This window comes from Amblyomma americanum, chromosome 1 (assembly GCF_052857255.1).
Source record: "Amblyomma americanum isolate KBUSLIRL-KWMA chromosome 1, ASM5285725v1, whole genome shotgun sequence".
NCBI lineage: Eukaryota > Metazoa > Arthropoda > Arachnida > Ixodida > Ixodidae > Amblyomma > Amblyomma americanum.
This window is the reverse complement of record NC_135497.1, coordinates 257,720,801-257,747,686: the sequence shown is the minus strand read 5'-3', so window position 1 is coordinate 257,747,686 and position 26,886 is coordinate 257,720,801. Positions and strand designations below refer to the sequence as shown.

The 26,886-nt window shown below is 47.1% G+C and overlaps 2 long non-coding RNA genes across 5 annotated transcripts in view; both read right to left on the bottom strand.

Annotated features, from left to right (window-relative positions):
- Window positions 1–26,886, bottom strand: part of LOC144114991 (uncharacterized) — a 462,217-nt gene that overhangs the window by 163,080 nt on the left and 272,251 nt on the right. The window lies entirely within an intron of this gene.
- On the bottom strand, window positions 7,213–17,594 carry LOC144114986 (uncharacterized). Of its 4 annotated transcripts, none has more exons than XR_013311182.1 (5): window positions 17,291–17,594; window positions 16,438–16,531; window positions 15,830–15,905; window positions 11,771–11,900; window positions 7,213–7,352 (listed from the first exon to the last, which is right to left on the bottom strand). It is a non-coding gene; the product is annotated as an uncharacterized LOC144114986 (long non-coding RNA). The 4 variants fall into 4 exon arrangements; XR_013311183.1 differs by having other exon boundaries at window positions 11,789–11,900; XR_013311184.1 differs by having other exon boundaries at window positions 11,807–11,900.

The window sequence follows — 26,886 nt, the reverse complement described above, 5'->3', positions numbered from 1 at the left end:
AAGCAAAATAAGACAGCAGTTTGTAACAATGTGCCACAGCCTGCTAGTCTATTGCTATGCTGGCCAATCGAAACGATGAATGAAATCACCTTTTTAATGTCTGGCTATGATCGACAAGCCAGAACCTTTAAAATTCTTGAGCTTATGTTTTCTTTTGTGATCTGCTTTTGGTTTAGGTAACAATAACTAGTTCTTTGTTCCAACTGCTTTTTGGGTGCGGCATAATTTTGTGCAGCAGATAGAAATGGGGACAGAGCTTCACTGCAGACTTAAGCTCTATCTGATCATAGCAATTATTCCACTCACACTTTTCTCTAGGTAACTGCATACTAACCACCACCCATGATTCGTTCTTTTCTAATTCCTCCATTAAACACAAGTGCCAATGTAGCTATGCTATGGCAGACAGCTGCTTGCCCACAAATTTGAAGTCTGGATTAAGAACAGCAGGTAAATGAACCAGTAGGCACAGTTTTTCATCTTTTGCTTTCACTGTGATCAAATGGGAAGTGTGAAAGGGATGTGAGCAGAACATCAACAGGAAACACTGCTCTTTCAAGAAACTGAAGGTGCAGGCAAATAGCATGGGTCCAGAAGAAGGGGAAAAAAGTGCTTAAGCAAGGGAAATGTCCCAAAAAAGACACAGACAAGAAGAAAGCGACCTTCGCCTTCCCCTCACCCACCCGCCGGAAACGAGCGTTTCCGGCGTACTAGGCGAAACTATTTGCGAGCTTCCCAAAAGCTGTCAAGGACAAGGCGCGAGATAAGAGACATATGTGAGGAGATGGGAATAATGCGGAGAGTTCAGAGCCCTCCAAGGTCAGTCGTGCGCCCCGCGAGCGAGCAGCGTAGAGGACAGCCGGGGTGGAGTGTGGAGCGAAATTTACAATGCTGGAGCGGCAGCACTACGGTAGGCAATAGTTTCGAGAAACGCTTCCACGGAGTACATGGGTGGTTGAGCGCGGATATCGCGAGGAAAAGCTCCGGTAAAAGTAAGAAAAACAAGACCGGCGGACTTTCTATATGCGGCTCACGGCGTGCAATGGACTTTCAGCGCGGTGTCCAACACTAGTGGTGTTAGTCTGAACAGCTCGATAATTTATGTGACGTGCATCACTGCTGCAGAAACCATGCACGAACACGCAAGAAATAATATTCAAGCGCGCTGAACTCCGTAAAGAAACAGCCAAACTGAGCATTACAATTACTCCGCTGACGACGCTATAGGCACAGAAGTTAGAATATTCATATTTAAAATACACTCTGAGGGCACCGGAATCTGCGGGGAATAAGCTTTTAAAGGCAGCGAGAAAAGTCAGTGAGTCAGACACACACACACACACATGCGAACAAGCAAGCAAGGTAACTAACGGTCCCACGCTTACGAGAGGCAATGGCTGTTGGGCCATCTCAAACTGCAGCACCTTCCCTTAATTTTGCTTTAATGTCCTTAAACGTACTTATCAAACTCATCTCGCAAAACCAAAGCCACTGCAGTAAACAGCGCCAGGTAAAACTAGTTCTATTCCGTCGGCAATTTCAAATGGTAACGACCAAGGGCGGTCAAAACAAAGGCACAACGGTCGCCAACGGCTATGCAAAGAGGGATACGATAGTCAGTGAATTCATAAATACCTGTGGTCAGAAGGTAATCTGGAGATGTTCTCCACTCTTGCCGGATGTGCTGCACCACTTCGCGCAACAATACATATGCGACATGACGCTGAGGACGGTAATCACGCTGGTCCAGTGCGCACGTCGCGTCGGCAGTCGCTCGCGTAGTTTCGCTATGCTTGCGCCGGTCGCTGTCGTCTGCTGCCACTGCGCTGCAGCGTTGCCCGCGGCGGCACTGGCGGCGCAGACGCGTTGTGTCATTTTCGCAATTTATTTCTTTGATGTACTATTTTTAATGCTTACGACTGGTTATATTTTCATTCATAAGCATGTTTGTGTTGTCTACTATGGTCGAGAAATTTTACTTTTTATTAAGCTTGACTCCAGCCGCGTTTGCTGCCAGATACCAGGATCGCTGCAATCGTTCCGACCGTGGCGACACTTACGGCGCGGACGCGCAACTTGCAACATGCCACAGCACTGCCGTATGTTCGTCCGTCGGGGGCTTAGAGTCCGTGCCGCTTCTGGTGTGTGGCACTGTTGGGCGCGTCCATATGATTCACTCGTGTGTTCGAGGCGCGTGTAAATTTTATCGGTGCCTTTTTTTTAATTGGTGGGGTGGGGGGAGGACTTTACTTGCTTGCTTTGAATTTTATTCATGCTGTAAAGAAACAGTCAGCGGATTTTACTTTTCACTCTTGGTAGCCAGCAGCATTCGCAACTTTTGTGTGGGCATGACCCGTTTACGTCTGGCCCGTTGCACCGACATAAACGCTGGTAAATGACATGCAAAGCCACTCACCTGTGAAGGAAGGCAGAGTGCGAGGTGCAGACGCTATTCAGCAGGCTCTGACACAGCAGCAACATTTTGTTTTGATCAGTGTTTCTGAGCATAGGCAGATACTTTCAAGTTTTCTTGTCTACTGATGCAAGCAGCTGCTTTATGATTGGGATACTCCCCCCTCTCAGGTTTGCTGTAAAGAAGTTTCATGTCCTTGCTTTCCTGCAATTTTTTATCTCTGCAATCATAGAAATTTAAGTACTGGTTTTCTCCCTGCATTATTCGTGCAATAATTGATTTGCATTTTTCTATGAGAGCAGCCTCTTGTTCTAGCTCTCTATGAATACTTCGACGGCATGCACTGCATTAACACCGTATTATGTGTGCCCAGTTGCATGAAAAGTGTTTAATGCGAACGTCATTTGTAATAAACTAGTTTGTTTCAAGATTGTAAATGCTGTGCACTGTTGTCCATCATACCTTGTACATCATGCTGCAGAGGAATGCGTGGAAGATAATTACTGGAGTCTAGATTTCAGACGTTCGGAATTTGTTTACTAGAGCTTATCTTGTTTTGTTAGGGAATATTTATTAATGAAATAAAAGTAAATAACAATGGAAGGAAAACATGTAGCTAGCCATGGCATCTACAATCGAAACCTGAGCTGGGGCTCGCGGGAACAAAAGGACGGACAGGGAAAGAAGGGGGAGCTATAGTAAGAAAAGAACTATTAGGGCTACAATATACACTATGTACAAATACAGGATGTAGAGTTTAAGAGTGCTGATGGTGGTTGGTGGCATAATTTGTTGCACATACCTCTCAAGAGGACCTTCACAGTTAAGTGTGACACAGATGTAACACATTTGTAGTAACATCAAGCACTGTATGCTATGTTGAACTGAACTTTGCAAAGCAACGCATGCTATGAGAGACCGTAATGGATGGGCACAGGTTGAAGTCATGCACTTGCATTCCTTAAGTGTCAGCAAACACTGCATTGGACACATGCAAGGTCAGTTAAGTGAGAAGACTATTATTGCAGTAAATTGACTCTACAAAAGTTTGTCAGTCTCCCAGTTGTGCATGTGTTTTGAAGCAAACAGCACAGTTTTGTCAACTGAATAGCTGCAGTCCCTTTCTGCCTGTAGCAAATTTGGGCAGACATATTTTCAATTTTGATGGCTAAATGACAGTGCAAAGTGACATTGATGGCCACTATATTCAATGGTTCAACTGATGATAGTGGCTGTCTTTTCCAGTGAGTGAAATTAAATATGTTATTTGTGCTGGTATCTTTACGTGTGTTAGTGCACCGGCTAGCTAGCTGAAAAGAGCGCAAGAAGATCACTTTTATTCTTGCTGGTAGATTCGTGATATCAGTGACATGCATCAGGTTTGGAAAACTCGCACATGCATGAAACACAAGTTGTTCAGTATTTTGTCAACAGGTGCAGGTAGAAAGTATTGAGCGCCCTTGATTCACGGGAGCCATTGCTACATTTGCTTCTATGGCTCCTTTGGCCGGACCATCGTTTATTCTGCAGGGGTCGCTATTCCCTGACTGTTTTCACGCGAAGCAATTTTGTGCTGGTGAATCGAGTTCTTTCCAACACCACTTCTGCTTCTAGAATCATTAGTTGCTCTCTCAAAATTGCAGACTTATTGATGCAGGGCAACCTGGACCCTCCATTGGTGCATGCTTCCTCAGTGCTTTAAACTGGCCCCATCCGCTATCTCCGAGACGTTCGTCTCTTTCTTCACCACTGCGCATCAGCAAACTGTGCCCCGCAACTGTCATAGTGCTCTGTGGAAAAAGGACACAAGCGGACACCTAGCTGCCTTGTGGCCTGGAGTGACTTCTTGCGCATTGGTGGTGATCCAATTCCGGTGTTACAGGCTATGAGGCATAAATCCGAAACTAAGAGGCAGGAAATGGGCTTCAGTTCAATATTTTCAGAAAAGCAAATTGGTATCCCTTACGGCGTGGTTCGGGTGACCAAAGATATATGAGACAGATACTGCGCCATTTCCTTCCCCAAAAAACCAATTATATTATAATTATGTGTGACATTCAATGCAATGTACTTTCTTCTAGGGAAAAAAATGTACCAGCACAAACAGAAGCTGAAGAATTTCAGGCCATTATTCTAACAACTACACACACTTTTTCACTGAAATTGATAGTAACAGCATTTCTATTTCTGTGGCATGCTTATAGCTTTTGTGTTGTTTCAGACCTGACCCAATTCTGCCCACTTGTTTGGCCGGGCCGGGTAGGCGAGAGCTTCCTCAGGCTCAGGCTAGCGGGAGTGTCTAAACTGCAGACTCGAGCACAAGTGGTTTAAGCCAAATGGAAATTATTTGAGCTAGAAGTTGGGATTTCACTTCAGTTCTGGTGGTCAGATACAGTGTTCGATCAGCAATAATGGGTAATAATTCATGCATGAGGAATTGGTCATCCTCTGCATTCATAGATTCCTGGTAGTCTTCATACCATTTCTGATGGCAGGTGTTGCCATCGGTGGGACTTGGTTGCATGGGATGGGATGCAAAACTGGTTGTTCTTCCCAAACAGCTTCTCACTATTAATTGAGCTGCCACCTGATACGGTGAGCAGCATGCCAAAAAAAGGCTTAAGACAGATAGGCAAGGCTAAATGAGAAGTGCCAGTATAAGTGCAAGCACACTAAAATGCTCCTACCGACACACACATAATTTTATTGTACTGGAAAAGAAGCTACGAGTGGAAGGTAATGGCTTTGACAAATGTATTCTTTTCGCGCTCGCGAGCCAACCACCCACGTATAGAAGCAGTGGCCTTGCGCTCGTATACGTGTCACTATAGTCTGCGACATGTTGCGCATGTTAGGTGCCCTGCGTACACTTTTTTCTCATCTCCACAATGTCTTTCTGTTCTTCGGAACCTCCTCGTCCTGCATTGAGCTGGCCTCATGCTGTTTTCAGCGCAGTAACTTGTGATTTTTATCCTAGACCACGAGACAGATTCTTTTATCATTAAAACATATACGAAGGATGAAGTGTGAAAAGTTAAGATAGAAAAGCACTTCCAGCAGGAAAGAAACCAATGTAGGATTGAACTTTGCAGATTACGTGTGTTGAACCACATAAGAGTTTCAGCGGAGTGACACAGTCTTCTGCTGGTTTGAGGAACTCATTTTGGGAACAATATGAATTCTTTTTGAGAAAACGCTGCTTAGACGTAAACAACATGTTCTAAATAATCTGAAAAGCAAATTTTAGGTTTCCTGGCAGAGAGGATTTTTCTCTAAGACAGCAGGAGTTCCTGCTCCTATGGTTGTGCCCTCCTGCATCTGCATTATGACGGCCGCATGAGGCTTGTTTTCCTGCTAGCCTGCTTTGGGTAGCCGGGGCTCACTGAATCCATAGCGGTTATTCATGATTGGCTCATTTAGACTGTTAAGGTGAGTGGTCTGCACTTATTTGTGTTTAGTTTGTTTGTATACCATGTACTACACAGCATGTAAACATTAGTTCCCTTTCTGCACGTAACTGTAGATATTTACATTCACGCAACCCATGTCTTTGCTGCGAATCACTCTACGACTTGTGATGGTGACCTGGACCAGGGTAGAAAAATTAATGTTTTTTGCTCTCTCTGTTTATCTGTAAATAACTCTCTATATACCAGGTGTTTCATGAAAGCCCACCGCTAATTTTTAAACGTAGGGTTTTTGAGGTAAAGTGGATATTTTTGCTACATAGTAATCTCGTGTTGGTGGACGTCAAAAAGACAGGTGAATCATGTTAACATGTAAAGCAATTAACTAAATTTTAATAGTTAAATATAATTGCTACCAATTGGCGCCCGACTGAAACAAGAACATATGAGTTTTTAGAATCTCGGAAAAGCGAATACTCTCACCACTGTGACTCAACTAATTTGAGCCTTGCCTTTTCTCTCCCCATTCGAGAGCCGCGAGGCTGGAGGGAGCGCAAAGGGACATCAGTTAAACACGTCACTCCGTAATGCGCGTCCCACGCGACAAGCTCTGCCCCTCCCGCAAATGGATCAGTGAAGTGACGAGGAGCGGAGAGCACCTCAGCACAGCACGGGTGGAGCAGATTATTACGTGGAACGTGCGCCACGGAGTGACGCGATGTGACTGGCGTCGCTTTGCGCTTTCCGCAGCCGCGTGATTTTCGAACGGCGCGAGAAAAGACTCATGTTTGTTCAGCCACAGTGGCAAGGGTAATCCTGCTTTGCGGTGTAGTCTAAGGTGTCCTGAGTAGTACTTTCGTTTGGCCAGGGCGGGGGTCAGATGGTTTGCTCTCCATATCGAAGAAGGAGGGCGGGGGGGGGGGGGCGAAGTGTAGGGTGGTAGGGCGGGGGTGTGAGACTCCTTAATTTGTTGCAGCTCCCAGTCAAAACGCACTACAGGATTCTAAGACAAAAAATTTCTGTAGTCTTGTCATATTTTGGGCATGTCTTCTGTAGTCTGTCTTGTCTTTTGTAGTCCTGTCTTCTGTAGTCTGTCTTGTCTTTTATAGTCTGTCTTTTGTAGTCTGTCTTGACTTCTGTAGTCTGTCTTGTCTTCTGGAGTCTGTCTTGTCTTCTGTAGTCTGTCTTGTCTTCTGTAGTTTGCCTTGTCTTCTGTAGTGTGTCTTGTGTAGTGCTCGTACACTGTGTAACAGTCGTTACTGTCACCTGTCAATTAACACAGGATTTGTGTTCTGGAGTACGCTATGCACAAAAATGCACAGCTTGTTAATGGTCGCCTGTCAACACAAGCTTTGTGCATTCCAGAGTAATTCGTGCACAAAACCACTAGAATTGAAATGAAAATGATCAATATTTATTTACTGTTTCGTGCTTTTTTTTCGAGCTTGCTGATGCATGCTGTCCAGCGTTGTCCTGGCCGCAGGTTCCTAGATACATCGCCCATGAGCCAAGAAAAATGGTTTTTGTCTTGGCTGAAAAAAACAAAAAATAGAGATCACCGCTGCTACCTGCGCAAAAAAAATGTGAAAGCGTTGACGCCTCCTCGACACTGGTCGCCTTTCAAATTTGGCGCCATGGTTGTTTTCTCGTTGACTTGATTGGTTATCAATTAACTCTTATTTTACCCTCACTTCATCCCAGCAACGATTTCGAGTTTTCAAATTTTCCTCCATGGATCGTTCCTGCCCACTCACTGAATACTTGCCCAGTCTAATCACGCATTCATTGCCTTTCGCTTCTCAATAATTACCTAATTGCCTCTAATTTATCATTCTTTTTCCTATCTCCTAGTTAAGTATAGGAAACTTATCACTGGTCACGTGATTGCTCATTTCGAGTTTTCAAACTTGGCGCCAAGCTTTGGCTTTGTCCATACTTCCAGTTTTTCAAACTTCGCACTACGCTGTAGCTCCTACTTTCAGCGTTTTCAAATTTGCGGCACTTTTTCTCTGGCCCAGCCACTTTTTGGACATTTTTGGCTGCAAATAATTATCCAATTAGGAAATTTTCTTTTCGAGCATCATCCTCACATCATCCTCTGCCAATTACACAACCAATCATATGGCGCTATCTCTTCTGAGTTGCCCACAACTGCTGCGGACACGATCCCCGGCAACATAGCCTAGTAAACTCACTTTATTCAAAATGTTGTAATACTGAACAAGGCTTATGACTGGCCGAGTTGGTACTGACTCACCTTAAAACCAGCCAGAACACACAAGACATGAGCTCAAGAGGCGGGACTAACAAAAATTTAATTGAAGATTTTGATTATTTGATTTGTGAGGGTTTAACGTCCCAAAGCGACTCGGGCTATGAGGGACGCCGTAGTGGATGGCTCCAGAAATTTCGACCACCTGGGGTTCTTTAGCGTGCACTGACAACGCACAGTACACGGGCCTCTAAAATTTCGCCTCCATTGAAATTTGACTGGTGCGGCCAGGATCGAACCTGCGTCTTTTGGGACAGCAGCCGAGCGCCATAACCACTGAGCCACTGCGGCGGCATCATTGAAGGAAAGCCGCAAAAGAAGACCCGCGAAGAGATACAAGCACACAATAACATAAAGCAGTGAAAGGGCGAAGTGCAATCTAAGGTCACTGGCATACTAATGAATCATCTAAAAAAGCAAATTCCTTACAGTGAAGGTTTTCCGATGGCTTAGCCACATGTGTCCTTAGCCTTACCGATGTAGTAAGCCTCAACTATCTACCGACAGATTTATCCCTTCCATAAACCACTGATGTGTCGTGAAAATTAGGCATGCAAAGAGACAGGTCATCCTCAGATTTGCATTCACAAGATTTAGCGTGCAGTGCCAGATTAGAATTTGCCTTCCCCCTATAGAGTGAAAGTGCTCAGTCAGGTGCAAATTCAGATATCTGCCCATCTGCCCATATTAGTTGCAGCCATAAGGCAGTGGAATGCAATATACTCCATTACTTTGCAAGTGGTGAACCTTTTTTTGTGACACTGTCCATTGTGGACAAGTACCCAGTTTTATCAAGCCTTTTTAATGGCGGCGCAAAGGCCTCCTGTCTTGCACTTCGCTGTTAAGACAACAGCAGCATTACGCTTCCCTGCGACTTTCTTGAGACTGTGAAATACTGTGGAGGTAAGGTGTATCAGCATCATCGGAGTATCTGCTCCTTACCCTCGAGCGAGTGAAAACATACTATGACAGGTTGTTGAGATGGGCAAGTGGGAACCCAGCTGCTTGGAAACCTGCTACAAGAATGCGTCCTCAGCAGTGATGGCATGACTTATCTAAAGCTGATGTCATGCACACGATTGCACACCCATCAAGTGTTTCCATCTTTACTGACCTTAACCATCGACAAATACACCTCTTCACCATCCCTCCCCAACGAGTGGTCCGACTCGTAGCTAAAAAGAGCCTTCCCCGATCTTTAGCTGTAGCCCCGACAAACATATTCGTCCACAAAGCGCAAGTCTGCATCAAGAAACTGCTAACGGTTCTGCTTAGACAATTCTGATGTAAAAGACAGGCCTTGACCGCATGCCTTAAGGACTCCTAAAACATCTTGTGCCAACTTATCTGAGCCTTCTATGTCCAGAAAAATTACAGTCATGAACATAACGAAATGCTACTATGCCAAGGTCTTCCAAACAGGCCTCCAATGCCTTATCGACTTTAGACAAAAAAATGTTGCTGAGCAAAGGTACGACCTGCGTGTAAATACCGCCCTGCCAACTGACAAATACGGATTTGCAGTAAAAGGACAGCAGCCCCAAGAAGCCAGCAACCGAAATTACGCAATCATCTGTAAAAGCATGTTCATTGTTCACCCTGATGCAGTTTGCACATGCCTCAGATGTCTATCATGTGACAATGAATAGTGCAGGCCCTCCATGTCGATGCTCACTGCAGAGCACCTGCCCAGGTTGCTGTCCACAAGAAACTAGAACTCCACAGAACTCCACTTTAGTGAGTTGGCAAGGCGGTATTTACATCAGAAATCAGGCATATGCAGAGGGTCCCAGGTTGCACTGTTCCTCCGCGACATTCTTCTGTCCAGAGTCGATACCGCATCAAAGCCCTGTTTGGAAGGCATCGGCATAGTAGCATTTCATTATGTTGATAGCTACCTAATTTTTTTGCACAAGGAGGGCTCAGATAAGTTGGCACAAGACGTTTTAGAAATCTTTAGGCATGTGGTCAAAGCCTATCTTTTACGTCTGAATTTCACTAAGCATAACCGTTTGTAGCTTCTTGACTTAGACCTCCGCTTTGCGGACGACCACATATGTTGGCGCCAAAGCCCAAGATCAGGAAGCCTCTTAGCTACGAGTTGAACCACTCGAGGCTGGTGAAGGACAGGTTGGCAATCACATGCATCACGACCACTTTATGAAAGTCATGCCATCACAGTGCTTAGAATGCATTCTCGGAGCAGGTTTCCAAGCCAATGGCACCTGGGTTCCCACTTGCCCATCTTGCGCACCTGTCAGAGTGTGCTTTTACTCTCTCGAGGGAACGGAACACCGTTCACATGATGCTGACGTAGTTGAGCAGCACAAAAAGACGGGCTCTATACCTTACATCCACGCTATTTCGCACCATTTCAAGAAAGTTGCACCAAAGTATGATGTTGTTGTTGTCTTGACCGCTAAAAGTAAGGTAGGAGCCCTTTGCTTCTTCGTTCAAACTAGGCTTGATACAACTACGGGTAATCGTCCGCTATGCACAGTGGCAGATAAAAAATGTTCACCACTTGCAAAAGTAAAGGTTTTTTTTGCATTCCACTGCCTCGTAGCTGAAACTACTATGGGCAGACAAGCAGATATCTGAATGTGCGCCTGGCTGAGAACACTTTCACTGTATAGAGAGGAAGGCGAATTTTCACCTGACACTGCACGTTCAAACTCGTGAATGTAATCGGAGGACGACCTTTCTCTTTGCACGCCTGATTTCTGCGGCACATCAGTGGTTTTGGGAAGTGATAAATCTGTCCTGACATAGTTGAGGCTTACTACATCAGTAAGGCTAAAAACAAGTGCCTGGCTAAACCGTCGGTGAACCTTCACTGTAAGGAATTAGTTCTTTAGATGGTTTACTAGTACATCAGTGCCTTTCGGTTATTTTTTGCCCTCTCACTGCTTTGGGGTCTTGCATGCTTGAATCTCTTTGCAGGTCTTCTTTTGCCACTTTCCTTCAATAAAATTTCAGTTGTTAGACCAGCCTCATCTTGTGCTCATCTCTTCTCCTGTTTTGTGTCTTCCGGCTGGTTTTAAGATGTAATACTGAAGGCCGAAAGAAAGCCATTTTAGAGTCAAGTGCACTTATAATGGCCACAGCTATAATGAATGTTCATTTATTACAAAAAATAGTGCTTACTTCATTAATTTATGCATGAAGTATATGACACTGCATCAAAATAAAAAAAGGACTAAGCCTCTAACCCTCATGGCCAAACTGCAGTTACAGCAAACGAAAGGACACCATAAACATGCCCCACATGCAAAAGCTTGCACTACAGGCCAATGCAGAAATAAGGTCAGATTACTTCCCAAACTGCATGACACTGCCACGCAAAGTAAAGATTGTGACAGGCAATAAAGGAGCAACAAAAAAGCAAACTGTAGGTAGCAGCCAATTTCATGCAGACAAGCTACAAGGTCAGGCCAACATAGATGTGGAAGAAATTTGAAAAAAAAAAGCCAAAACAAGCACATAATAATTTTTAAGGTTCTCACAGCCCTTTAAATGGCAAATACTTTTCTGAAAAAAACATAACAGAAGCGGAAATTCTTTTTCGGAAATCAATTTTTTTCATAAACTTCATTATTCTTGAAGCATGGGCGGGCATAGAGTAGTCAGATTAATGCATGCGTTCCTAAGCAATGCCATGCCAAAAACTGTACTTACAGAAAAAGCTTGCCTTACTGAGTGAATACCACTGACCATCCACTAATTTCCCAGCCTACTCCAGGTCCCTGGCAAAAATCACACGCAACTTGGTGGCTTGCACAACTTCCATGTGACTCTTGGTCTTTAGCTGGAAAAAAATAGAGGGATCAGTGAGATATAAAATTTTACATGCATTGCTTTGTTTCAATGACCAACTAAGAAAGAAACAGCGGTTTCTGTGAGCGCAACTATTTTTTCACACAAGCTTTCTACAGTAAACCACGTTTATCGCGACCTAATTCACACTGACTTGCTGCACGGTCCCAGCACTACTGTGTATAGCTCTATGGTTTCAAATGCTTTGTTAGCTCTGAGCCCTTGGGCTTGCACTCGTTAATGCAGAAAACCTCGGGAAGGCCAACCAGAGCTTCGAGCTTTAAGCCATAGGTATTCAGAAGCTCAGTGGTCTGTGGGAGAACTTTTGGCTTGGTGACACAGTAGCAAATGCTGCTCCAGCTACTTTCACTCCATTGCAAAAAACTCGCACAGCAGAGACCTGTCCTCCATTTTGCATTGCAGAAACAATCACTGAAATTCAAAGCACGCATACTAAATGCACACCTACCTTCCAACACAGCTTCATAATAATGGGTATAATTATTGGAATGAAATACCAGTCAGTACATGTAGTTTTCAGTTTATCCAAAAATTATAAGCAACCGACAAACAATAAACATTAAAAGAGAAATAAAATAACCAGAATTGTTTAAAAAATCTGTCAGAAGAATTATGTGACATCCACTACACTCCAGAAGAGCAAGGTTCCGGGCTAGTTGGTAATACATTTAAGGGAGGAAACAGCGCAATGAAACACGGACACACGAAGAACGGACACACACGAGCGCTGACTCACAACTGAAATTTATTTTGAAGAAAAGATGCTTAAATAGGAGACATGCGAGGGTGCTTAACAGGGCTGCTGCAGCGATAACCGCCAATCAGTGTGGTCGCGTCACAAAATTTCAAAAACAGCAACGAAAGTAGTAAGTGATAAAAAACGGTGTAAAGGGCCGCAAAAAGGTGGTCAGGTGACAGTAACAATAACAAGACCAATGGGGGGGGGGGGGGGGGGGGGGGGGAGCATTAAAACCATGAGGGACACAGATGTGAAAATACAGGTGAAACATAAAAATGAAAGACGTACAAGCTTTAAAAGCGTGCCCAAAAAGGGGGGGGGGGGGGGGGGGAGATAAAAGCGTTAAAATCATGAGACGCCGCGAAGGATAAAACAAGATAAAGGCACTACCAACAAGGGATCACGGAATCATTAGGCTATAGGTTGCACAAGAAAACTTAAGTGTTCATCAGGCCACCCAGAAAATTTAGCTCTTTTTCCGACAAGGAGAGGGATGCAGTGCTCACGCATTGTTCACCAGCTTGATGAATTTGGAGGGCTTCTAGGATTTCCCTCGTCAACCTCTCTCGTCCTCGGCCGATAGTGGTGCAGCGATTAAAGTCAGGGGTGCAGATTCTTTCAGTGTCGTCTTCTGTGATTTTGCACTTCTTACAGTGCTTAGCCAGGTGCCCAGAAATTGCTATACTATTTACGTTGTTTTGATGTTCTTGGAGGCGGATATTGATGCACCTTCCCGTTTGACCGATGTACCTCTTCCCGCATGACACTGGGATGGAGTAAATTATTTCTAAATCACAGGGGACATGTTGATCAGAGTGTGCCACCCTACACCCTCGGGTTTCCGGCGGGTTATTCACTTTGGAACAGAGGGCGGAAAGCTTGTTGGGAGCCGTGAAGACGACATCCACGCCGGCGCGCTGTGCGACTTTCTTTAGACGATGGCCGATGGTGTGGAGGTAGGGCATTGCCACAAAATTTCTGCGTTTATCGTTTGAAGCAGCAGGTCCGAGGCTACCCTTTGCATCTGCTTGTATCAGTAGCCGGCTCCATGATCAAGAAGCCCCGGCCACACCTCGGACCTGTTCAGCAAGCTGAACAGGTCCGAGGTGTGCAAGCTGAACAATGCAATGCAATGCAAGCTGAACAATGCAAGCTGAACAATTCAGCTTGCATTGTTCAGCAAGCTGGTCAACAATGCGTGAGCACTGCATCCCTCTCCTTGTCGGGAAAAGAGCTAAATTTTCTGGGTGGCCTGATGAACACTTAAGTTTTCTTGTGCAACCTATAGCCTAATGATTCTGTGATCCCTTGTTGGTAGTGCCTTTATCTTGTTTTATCCTTCGCTGCGTCTTAAGATTTTAACGCTTTTATCTCCCCCCCCCCCTTTTTGGGCACGCTTTTAAAGCTTGTACGTCTTTCATTTTTATGTTTCACCTGTATTTTCACATCTGTGTTCCTCATGGCTTTAATGCTCTCCCCCCCATTGGTCTTGTTATTGTTACTGTCACCTGACCACCTTTTTGCGGCCCTTTACACCGTTTTTTATCACTTACTTCTTTCGTTGCTGTTTTTGAAATTTTGTGACGCGACCACACTGATTGGCGGTTATCGCTGCAGCAGCCCTGTTAAGCACCCTCGCATGTCTCCTATTTAAGCATCTTTTCTTCAAAATAAATTTCAGTTGTGAGTCAGCGCTCGTGTGTGTCCGTTCTTCGTGTGTCCGTGTTTCATTGCGCTGTTTCCTCCCTTAAACTACACTCTAGCAGTTCTTTGCCTTTGTGCACCTTCAAACCACACTTTCTTACAGGCACATTTGCACAGAAATTGGGTTGAACCTGATCTTTAAGAATCTTTTTTGATGCAACATTAGGGAGAAACCAGGTTTTACCCAAAAACGAAGCGCCCTACACATTGCATCACAAGCCTAGATGGTGCACTTGAGTCGCCTCTTATGCTTATGCAAGAAACAGGAACAGAGATCTCTTGACTAAATCAAAAAAAGAGGAAGTGCAATGCATGTGTAATGCAGAGAAGATATAAGCAATACCACACTAAAACACTGGGAGGATTCCAAGAGTAGGTGAATGCATGAATGGGTGGCAATCAGATGGCTAAATGAGATTAGGAAATTTGAGGAAAATGGGTGGTAGCATGTGGCACAGGACACAGTTACCTAAAATGAACTAGAGAACCATTGTTTTGCACTAATTTTAACAGCACATTCACATGACAGACAAAATCACTAACTCCAGGAACAGACTGAGCATCATGCAACTCAATGTCAATCACCATTGCAAATGGCACCAGCACCGCAGACTGCACATGAGGAAAATTAGACATATTTTTGCTCTCAACTTTGAGCAGCAGTCAGCTGCGCTTTTAGGAGCAAAGCTCTAAAGTACGGCAACATTGGCACTTTGTTTTACTGACATGAGGGTGCTTGTGAACGTGCAAGTCCCATGTTTGTTTTGCACCAAATGTGTTAATTGCGAGGTATGTTTAACTAAAGAGGGGCATCTAACATGGGCATCAGCTCTTCATTACTTCCCTTCTATATCCCTCCCTTATATCACGGTTCAAGTGTCCACCAAAATGTGAGACAGTTACTGTTACATTTCCTTGAATTTTCCTTCAACTAATTTTAAATTTTTAAAGTATAAAGCTTTAAGAAGGTAGAGGTACAAACTGTGCAGTATAACCATATGCTATGGCAATAAACCAGCAATAAATCTGTGCTGACAGCAGCTTGCCCAGTGCATTGCAAGGATGCTATATCATACAAGGATTGGTGTTATCGTGCAATGTTACATTACTGACTGACAATTTGGTCTCTGTATCAGAAATACTGGTAAACCATCATTGTAGAGCACAATGTTTTTAAAGGGATAAATGAACATATAGGTCCTTTTCGAGGACACATATGCATACCAGGCAACAGGTGTGCAATGTCAAAGCACGTTTATGTTAACAGCAGCTGCGTCAAGAGCTACATCAGCGACAATATTTTGTACAAGTCTACAGTTCCGGTAATTATAAGCTGAGGCACTGCTGTGAAGTGCATGTAGAGTTTCATGCATTTCTAAACCTAGCTGCAAGCCTATATTGAAAATATTTTTCTAAATAGGCAGCTAAGATATGCATCACTGAAAAAGAATAACTACCATGAACGGATCAGGAGGGATGACACAGCCGAAGGCAGGAAGCACGCATGGCCCAATAGATGCTGGCCGCTGGCAACTGCAAATAAATACATCAAGAGCAACAGCTGTCAGTGGCTGTAGCCATGTCATGAATGACAAGAGAGGAAATCATCTACTGCTTTAAAAACTAAACTTAGACGTAATGTAAGTAAATAAAAACCAATGAGCTAGCCCATGACAAAACAAATGAACAGATTTTATGTAATGCACCCATATACATTCTTTGAGAAGAGTCACAATGACTGTTATAACCACACTGAAAGATGAGCTGGCTGAAATACCGCACACCAATTTGAATATAGGATGTGCAGGTTTTCATTAATTCCTATCATGGTGCCTTGCACCAATGTGTAGGTATTAAATTGAAAGTTGCAACCAGTCTGCCTTGGTTAAATGAGAAGAGAGAATTGAAAAAAGCATGCCTTCACTAGCAGGAAGCTTGATACCTCACAGCACAGCTTGGCATCATAGAAAAATTACTAGCGCATTTAACAAATCTGCATACAATTAAAAGCTGCACAAATTTGTCGACTGGCAATGCAAGTAAAGGCAAGAGAAACAAAAAATACCAAAGAACACTCGTGAGTGCGGCGAAGGGAGGTCTGTGGGTAGGATCCCGTGCCTGGGAAGAGTTCCGAGCTCGGAGGATCGCCGGCACCACAGCTGATGGCACGCAACCAAGAATAAATAACAAAGCGAAAATAAGTAACAAAAAACCATCGACAATGGCGAACGACTTGAATGCGGGCCGCAAAAGCGAGGGATATAGCAAAAAGGTAGAAATCCTAAATAATTGTGCAGTTGCATCTCCGACAGCTCGCAGTGCTCAGAAGGAGAGGAAGCATCAAAGTTTACAGCTCAGGAGAAGCAAGATTGATCTAACTTTGACATAACACGGCCTCAAATCCTGTTCCACTGGGGAAGCACAGACAAGTTTACAAATGACAAGGCGATGAATATGAACTAGCCTTTCGCATGCGATCACTGTCTCAAAATTTAGTATGACGCATATTAAGGCACAAGCACTAATCCGATGAGTACTAACACTGAGCAAAATAGTGCGGTCTGATCGCAGCTGGCCAAGCGCGAGCGCTCCGCCGCGCAGCACTTCTCGCTCATCGTCTTCTACGCAGTGCAAATCCATGCTTTTGCACCGAGTGTCGAAGCGCTAGCAAGCGAAAGCGTAACTCTGTTGTGATATCTGGTGCCATTTTTATTTACCATGGCACGCGAGTAATAAATGCACATACAGACAATGAGAACAACACTTGTCATGCAGGATATAGGCCCTGCTTTTTTGGCGCCGCATTGTAGCTGCGGCAACCGCAGGCGGACTGCCTCCACTCACATCCCTATATAGCCGCATACAAATAGCGCGTGTGAATACAGATCATTAGCAAAGAAACGCAGAGCGGGACTCACCGGCCATGCGATTCATCCAGGCTTAGTAAAACGGCGCAGGAGTCTTCGTTCCCCTAACAGATGAAAAGACGTCGCAGCACTCTTTCTTCATGGCTTACCCGTTGAAACTCGCCAATGTTGACAGGCCGAAATCCTGGTCGTTGGCTTCCAAAACACACTCCTGCTCACCTTCCTATTGAATGAGTTCTTCACACGTGTCCACCGTACAAGTATTCAAGCAATGCCTCAAAGAGGCAAATAATACAAAACACAACGTATCGGTTGCGCTGCAATGGCGCCGACAGCTGCGCTTTCGTGTCGGTGAAAATTTGCAACCGACAAAAAAACTAGTTTTTTAAACCATGAATACTTATATTATCTTCACAACAAAGACATTGCATTTATTTTAAATTATTTTTTATATTATTTAAGAATACTAAAGCGCTTTCAGTTACTTTTTCTGGTATGTGGTTTGTAGAAGCTGCGATCCTGTGATCCCCTGAAGTGACCCGGATGCCTAGCAGACGACGGAGCAGACGACGGAGCAGACGACGGTGTTGACAGAATGCAATTTCGTTTTATGCCAGATAAAATCACTAAGTTGCGACAAAAACAGCGAATAAGAGCGCCGTATCTCAAGCTGGCGAATATCGTGGATAAGTTGAACGCAATTGGCACGATGGAGAGTAGCTGCTATGCATTAATTTGCGCGAGCGACACTGGCACGCTCACCGGAGATCATGAAACTTAACAGCTTATCGGTGACCAGTACAAGCGGAGTCCTTTGATATCAACTGCGTTACGAAACTACGTCGATACTTGCGTCTCACTTTAGCTAATATGCAACAGCGGCTAGCACTCGCCGCATCCTGATCGCGTGTAGTTTAACAAGCAAGAGCCCACTAGCGCATCGAAGCAGGCGTGTTTTCGAGTTCGTATCGTTACGATAAATACGAGTTGTTTCGGCACGTACTGGAATTGAAGTTCTCAGCCTGTGCGTCACGGAGGTTGACGATGGCGTCGCGGACGATCTTAACTAAGACTCGCCGCAACGCAGCCGATAACCCAAGCATATGTGCGTTAAAGGTTGTTCACCAGTAGTGCAAACGTGGGCATCAAGTATCGCTCAGTCGCAGCGCCAGTCGCTCGCTTCTCGATTTTCCAGCCTTCCGAGTGAAGGTCGCAAGCTGTTGAGCCAATCAGTGAGCCAGCGGGAGTGAGCGAGGCGAGCTTTCGGGAACGACGCCGCCCGCGGGCGCGCCGGGCAATGAACTACGCGCTACCCCCTGGCTGCCCTAGTCGTCGCTAAGCCTAGCCGGTTTCGCATCGATGCAGCAGCTGAGTGCACTTCGAAACTGGCTAGCGCTGAGGTGCTGCTCTCGTCATCGTTTTACTGTGAACCTCGTCTCATAGTAAAACAAAGATATGCTCTGTTTCCGCGACACCTTCAGGAGCGGAGCCAGCTGAGGCCAGGAAAGCCGCGATTGAGCAGCAGCAATTAAAGGCGCCGTGGGGAGACATTTGATTGTATTCCTGTTATCGCTTCTACCAACGACTCGATATTGGCCAACGATACTCCATCCGACGGCTTAGTATGGACTTGAACAAACATTACTGTCGCATTTTTCTGACGCTGGCGGCCGGTATTCAGGCTGGCATGCCGCGCCCGTACGTTATCATGTCGCTCAACTGTATGGCCGTGGTGCACATCAAAACCTCCAGACATCCTCCTTTTCGCTCAGATTGTCATAGCACACAGTCACACTGGGACCAGAGTAGTTTAGAGGACCGAGCGCGGGTGCACAGGAGCTAGGCTGTGTCAAAGCAGGTGAAACTCTTTAAAGCGCGCGGTTGATGTCAGTCCCAAGACTTTATTCTCATTTCGACCGAGAATCAAATCGGTTCAAACTCGCCGGCCGCCGCATTTCACCTTCGGCTGCATACGCTGCTGTCTATATTTAGCGACATTTTCGTGTCACCGTCATGAAATGTTCAGTGAAGGCAATGAACGACATCGTAAAGTATTTTTTTTTGCTTTGCTATTTTATGATAAGCACCACGTCACTGCCGCTAAAAAAAATTCTCCGCCAACACTGCATCAGCGTTGGACTTAAGAGCGTTAGCTACGAGAGCTTCAAGTGTTTAGATTGGGGTCCTAGATCGGGGTGCTCAGCAAACGTGGAGAAGACAAAATACAAACATCTGAGGGCATTTCGTTTCGGAAACATTCGTTCTAAGATACAAGCAGCGTCATCTACATAAAAGATTTTGCACTACTATTGCGATTTACAGCCACCTTCGCTAAATCCGGTATGTTTCCTCCTTATATATCACTTAACGAATTTTATAAACGTGTGCATTACAAGATGAATTGTTTGACCGCATCCGGAACCCTCTGCGACAAACGATTAGGCCTTATGGCTGTCTGGAAGTCCCCGGAATGCACAGTTTGGGGGCGAAAAGGTCGTTTGTGCGAATCCCACACATATTTTGGGCTTCATCTAAATATTTATTTTATCCTCAGGAACATGACAAGTCAAATGACACCACTTCGATCGTTATGCGTCAAACGGGCGGCCCCCAAATTTGATGCAAATGGGGGTCCCCGGGGTTTTACTTCGATAGCCGCTATTTCATTTCATTTCATTTTATTACCTTAAAGACCCCTCGCGGGGTATTACATAAGGGGTGGGATTAGAAAAAAAGGCACAAAACAATGCCACCAGTGATCATGAACAAAAAATGTTGTTTAGATTGCTTGCAAATGATGAAGGACAGGTGATGTCGACGATATGCTGGGGAAGGCCGTTCCAATCTTTAGCTGCACGTGGGAAGAAGGAGGCTGAAAAAGTAACAGTTCGGGCACGTGGGCGAAAAACTTGAAGCGTGTGGCTAGTGCGATGAGAAATGTATGATGCTGGCGTGATGTAAGGGGCGCGGTTAAGTGATGAGTAAAAGAACTTGTGGTACAGTGATAGCGTGGCTATGCGACGACGAACGGAAAGAGGCGATAGTGCTGATTTGGTTTTTAAGGCTGAAACACTGACGTCGTAGGAGTAAGAAGAATGAATGAACCTTGTAGCGCGGTTTTGAACGGCTTCTAGATCGTTTACGAGGTTAATATGATGCGGGTCCCATATGGCGGATGCATATTCAAGTTTAGGTCTAATGAGTGACTTGTAGGCGAGCAATTTCACGTGATGTGAGGTGAGGCGAAGGTGACGTTTAAGAAATCCCAGAGTTTTGTTAGCCGATGATATCACGTTAGTAACATGTGCATTCCATGTTAGGTCATTAGATAATGTGACGCCTAAGTATTTGAAAGATGATACCGATTCTACGGACTCGTTAGCGATTTTGTATTGGAAGGCATGAGTCTTTTTGCGACGGGTGATGGAAAGAAGCTTGCATTTGCTAGGGTTGAGGGTCATAAGCCAATCTGCGCACCACTGTTCAATTTGGTTAAGGTCCTGCTGGAGGGCTTCATGATCAGTTATGTTTGTTACTTGGCGGTAAATTACGCAGTCGTCAGCGAACATTCGAATTTGGCAGGATACGTATTGAGGGAGATCATTAATATATATTAAAAACAATAGGGGTGCAAGAACAGAGCCTTGTGGGACGCCGGATGTTACAGGGAGAGGGTTGGAAGACTGGTTATTTACAATGACTGACTGAAAGCGATTTCTTAAGAAGGCCTTGATCCAGTTTAGCACGTTAGGATGAATGTTTAGAATAGAAAGTTTTTGTATTAAACGTTGATGTGGAACTTTATCAAATGCTTTAGCGTAATCCAGAAAGATGGCGTCAACTTGAAGGTTAGCGTCCAGGTTAGTATGTAAGTCGTTGAGGAACATGGCTAGTTGTGTTTCGCATGAATACCCCTTGCGGAAACCGTGCTGGGATGGATGGAAGAAATTGTTAGCGTCTAAGAAGTCCATTACCTGAGAGTATATGACATGTTCCATGATCTTGCAGGGAGGAGGAGGAGGAAAACTTTTATTTCTATTTACAGTGAGAGGTCGATGGGGCGAGCCGGAAGGGCCCGTCCCTTACAAACACTAGGAGGGAGCCCTAGTCCGGGATCCCTGTAGCTTCCGCAGCGGCTCGGGCTCTAGCTACCAATGCCTGTTGGGCATGGAGTTCGGAGCAGCCGCGCAGGGCAGCTTCCCAGGCCTCTCGAGTGGGGTGGAGGTGGGGTGGGTAGGCAGGATTGGAAGGGCATGCCCACACCATGTGGTAGGTGTCCGAAAACTCCTCCTCACAGTGTGGGCACGCGCCCGAGAAAGAAGAATTGAAGTGCTTAAGTACTGCCGGGTACAGTACAGTATTGGTATAGAGGCGGAGAAGCCAGCGCTCCTCCACCCTGGTGAGGCCTTTACAGGGAGGGGGATAGAGACCATGAAAATTTTGATAAAGAGAGGTGATCTCTTTAAAGGTGATGGCCGGATTGAAATTGAATTCCGGATCAGGCTGCGGATGAGGCGACGCCCGGTGAGTAAGCGCGCGGGCGGCAGCGTCGGCTGCCTCGTTCCCCTCAAGACCCGCATGAGCCGGAGCCCACACGATGGTACGATGGGTCGGAAACCCTGTGTAATCGCATGCGTGGAGAATTTTGAAAGCACGGTCTGGAATGTATCCTTGCTCAATATTGCGGCAGGCGCCCCTGGAGTCCGTAATAATGACTCGGGACTCTGGATCTGCGGCGGCCAGTGCAATGGCGATCTCTTCCGCAAATGTAATGTTTGGGGCACGGAAAGTAAGGCCCTGAACTGTAGTGTTTTGGTGGATGACGGCCGCCGTGTACCAACCCCCATGGTGCGGGCCGGCCGCATCCACATAGAAGACACCTGGCTTGTGGCCATATTGTTGAGAAATAGCCTCCGCCCGCGCGAGACGGCGACCATCATGGGTGTCTGCAGTCATGTTCTTCGGAAGGGGTCGCACCTGGAGTGCAAAGCGCCAGGCTTCAGGGATGCCGACCCGTTCTTCTGTATGTGTTGCGTAGGAAATGTGTAAGCGGGTTAGAAGGCGGCTCCCCGCAGGTGTTTTGCTTAGGCGCAAGTATTGATTGTTAAGATGAGCTTCTCGTAACTCCCCAAAGGTGTTGGTCATCCCCAGACCGAGGAGACGCTTGTTGGACGTCGTTATGGGGAGGTCGAGCGCTCTCTTATAAATCTTGCGGAGAACTACCTCTAAGGCATTCTCATCGCATTTGCGTAGGTGGAGGTAGGGAGCCGAATATAAAATCCGGCTGGTCACGAATGCATTGGCCAGCCGCAGGGCATCTTTGCATCGTAGTCCCCCCCTTTTATTGGACACCCGGCGGAGCATTCGACCCACCTGGTCCCCCACCTTACGTAACTTGTTTAGGGTAGTGTCTATCTTGCGCCTATGATGAATGAAAAGCCCCAGTACCCGGATCTCCGCGTGTTCAGGTATCGGTCCGCTAAGTAGGGAAAGGGCAATTTTGGTTGTGCACTTTGAGTTGGGGCGTATGTGCACAAATTCAGATTTGCTCGGGGAGCATTCAAGACCACAGCGACGAGCGTATTCGTCCACTATAGCTGCCGCTTGTTGCAGGTTGGTCTCGATGTCTCCAACCGATTGTTGTGTTGCCCAGAGGGTGATGTCGTCCGCATACAGAGCGTGCTGCACACCGGCGACCTCCGCCAGCTGGGTAGGGAGCTTCATCATGGCCAGATTAAATAGTAATGGCGAGAGGACAGCTCCCTGTGGGGTCCCTCGTGTACCAAGTTGATATGGGCCATATTCTGTGTCTTGTAGCCGGATATAGGATTGGCGATCTGTAAGGAATTGTTTGATATAATTGAAAGTATTGCGCCCACAATGTGTTTGCGACAAGTGGGATAGGATGATCTCGTGGGTCACATTGTCGAAAGCCCCCCGCAGGTCAAGTGCGACGACTACTTTATCATTGCTGGGGTGCTCGACGGGGTCGAGAATCTCCCTGTGAAGTTGCAACAGGACATCTTGTGCGGACCGGTGTGGGCGGAAACCGTACATGGTGTCTGCGAAAATGTTTTGTTGTTCTAGGAAAGCCGACAATCTGTCGCGGACCATAGTCTCCATCAGCTTCCCCACACACGAAGTGAGGGAGATGGGCCGGAGGTTGTCGGTGTTAATGGCTTTACCTGGCTTGGGAATGAAAGTTACTAGTGCCGTTTTCCAATCTATGGGGAGTGGTGTGCCTCCAATCCAGATAGTGTTGAAGTAATCGAGGAGAGTTTCGTAGGCGGGATCTGGGAGGTTGGCAATAAGCTTTACCGTCACCTTGTCCCGGCCTGGTGCTGTACCTCGCTTCATTTTAGCCAGGGCCGCTTTTAGGTCATGGAGCTGGAACGGTTGATCCAAATCCGCGTTCTCGGAACCTGCATACGAGTACGCCTGACCACGGGGATCCTGGAGTATACTCAAATATTGGTCGCGGAGCGCATCGGCCAGTTTGGCCGTGTCTCCAGTGAAGTTATGTATAGCCCTTTGAAGCTGTTTTTGTGTCTCAGTACGGGTTTGTGCCGGATCAATAAGAGCGCGGAAGAGGCGCCACGTACTCCGACTCGACATTTGCCGAGCTGCAGTGTTGCATCGGTGCACCCAATTGGAGTCGGCGAGTTGGGCCGCGTATTGTGCCGCCTGTTGGGTGATATCCGCAATTCGAATTTTGAGTTTCCGATTGTGTTTTTGACGACGCCAGCGGCGGACTAGGCTGTGTCGTGCCTCCCAGAGGTGGAGGAGGTGGTTATCCACCGCCGGGCTCGCCTCTGAGAGTTGAACATTTTGCTCGACTGATTTCAAGTGGGATACTAGGTGTTGGGACCACGTTGAGTATCCTTGGTCCATTATCGATTGAGGATTGGTGTAACTGTTCCTAAATTTGGTCCAGTCGGGTAGTTTTGCATTGGCCTGTGGTCTTGTGAGTGGCTTGGTATGGATTGTAGTGGTAATTATGCAGTGGTCACTACCGAGGGATTCCTCGGTGTTCCTCCAATCTGCATAGCGAATATTTTTCGTAAAGGTGAGGTCCGGACACGTATCGCGTGTAACGGAGTTACCTATACGAGTGGGTTGCGCGGGATCCGTGTGAAGAGTAAGGCCCAGTGTGGAAACAAGCTCCGCCAACTTGCGTCCGCGTTTCTCTTCACGTGTGTACCCCCATAAGGTGCTGGGAGCATTAAAGTCCCCAACGATTATGAGGGGATCCCGATTCGCGACCTTCAAAGCCCGGCTGAAGATATCTGCGAATGTAACATTTGGTAGCTTTGGGGGACAGTAAATGTTGAGTATGTGCAATGGGGGGTCCTGTTTGTGTAGCGGAAGGATCGTCACCATTACATAGGAGAAAGTAGCGCTAAGATCCAGGTCAACCTGGGAGGCCGTGTAATTTTTATGTACGCAGAGGCAGCTATGCGCATCCTGCTGGTACACCGTGTAACTGGCAAGGGTGGCGCCATTTCCTGGCTCCTGAAGGGCCACCACAGCAGGTAATTCTGGGAACGTTGTAAGGAAAAGGCGTAGATCGGCTCGCTTTGTGCGTGCCTTGAATCCGCGACAGTTCCACTGTACAATTTGAATAGGGATCGAATTGCTTCGCGGATGCTTCCTATTTCTAGGGGCGCCCGCCATGATCAAGGGTAGAGTTGTGAGTTTGGAGAGAGGAGGCTTGAGAGCCAGTGGCTCCAAAGAGAGGAGCGTTCTCTATACTGAGGATGGCACAGGGGACCTCTTCTTCTTCTCCGGCGATTCGACGCCTAGACGCTTTGAGCTGCCGGCCTGCGGAGGTTTTGAGCAGGCCAGCGCGCTTGGGAGCGCGGGTGAGTTGAGCGAACTGAGCGGTTATGAGGTTCGGGATAGGTGCCACAAGGTGGCTAATTTTGTTGAGTGCCGCCGTAAGTGTGGCATTGATTTGCGTTTCCAATGCGGATATTCTGTTGTTAACTTGAGTTTCGAGCACGCTCACTCTTGCCTCGAGTGCCGTGAGGGCATGCGCAGCCTGTCCTGAAGGGGTTGCATCGCTTTCCATTGCCTCTGCTGCGGGTGAGGCAGAGGTGTGGTTGGGGGAATTTTGGCGGGCCTCCGCTATTGCGAGGCGCTTTTGAAAATTTGCAACCTGCTCGCGGAGAGCAGATATTTCTTTTTGTTCGGCAGAGATTGGCCGTTGTTGGGATTGGGAAGGGGGAGCGAAGGGAGAAGCTGCCCTGCCGGCGCCGCTCACCTGGGAGTGTTGCTTGACAACGGTTGCCCACGTCTTGGAGCCGCCGTTTTGTGGAGGTCCGAGGGGCTTCGCTGCACCGGCTTGAGGCGGCGGTGGCGCAGCTGGAGGTTTCCCTTGGCTCCCAGTAGAGGAATTCACATGCTGGTCCATGGCTTGGTCGGCAGCCTTGGCCTTCAGCTTGTCCGGGCGACGCTTGCCACGCTTGCGTCGGTTTCGCTTCGATTTACGCCCGCGCTCGGCCTGCGTGGGCTGGATAGCGCGATATTTAGCAGTACACGCTGGGCCCCCCGTGGCATGGGCCGCGCCGCACACTGAACACTTTGGGTTGCACTGGTGAGGGGCCCGCTCCCCCTCAACGAGTAGAGCCTGCTGTCCGCACAGGCCGCACCGGTCCAGCCTCTGGCCGGGGCAGGCGTCCACGCGGTGGCCGACCACACCGCAATGTCGGCAGGCTGGAATGGTTCGCTGGTAAGGCCTAACTTGTACAAGCTCCGAGTCGTAGTGCACGAAACGTGGCTTCTCTGTTCCGGCGAAAGTCAGTCTCGCTTTGTTGGATGTCCCAAATTTTCGCACTTCCACGATGGTGCCGAAGCGCCATTGGAGCCTAGTACGGAGCGAGTCCGTAGTTTCAGAGTTACGGACGGTAATGACGCCGTAGCAGACGTCCTTGTCGTCTTGGCGCAGGTGCCCCACAAGGGGGACCTTCCCGTCGGGTCCATTAAGTTCAAATTCGCCGATGATATGGTCGGCTAGCTCAGGTTTCGCAGTGTGAACAATAATGAGGTTTTGTTCTCTTACCGGTATTATGGTAAGATCTGTTGCGGGTTGCGCGCCCAGGAGAGCCGTGAACGCCCGGCCGTAGCCGGTCTCCTGGAAAGTCTCGTACAACGAGACGCGGGTCCGGGGCTTGATGACGACGACGTAGTCGTCTGGAGCAGGCTTGGGAATAACAGGCGGTTTCCACTTCGTGAGCAGTCGCCGACTGCGGCCCGCCGCGCGCGGGGCGGGTGACTGCTGGTTTCCGGCGTGAACGCCGGCCGCGTCTACGGACGCCGGCTTTAAGGCTTGGTCTTGCGCTCGGCGCAGCACTGCGGCGTTCAACGCGGCGCTGCGAAATCTTGCCGAATCTGGGCCTCCGGTTGCCGCTGGGGTAACCGTTGCCGAAACTGGGCCTGCGGTTTCCGCTGGGTGAACCGTTGTCCAGTGCATGTTCTCGGGGTCGTAGCCTCGGCAGGAGATTTGCGTAGCAGCTATACTGGCGTCAGTGGCCAGAGGCCCCGATGTGCCGGGTACCGGTTCGGCCGTTAGGCCTAGCCGCGCCACCGGCCCGATCGGGCCATGTGTTGCCCGAAAAGGGGGTTTAACCGGGCCCACCTTGGAAAAA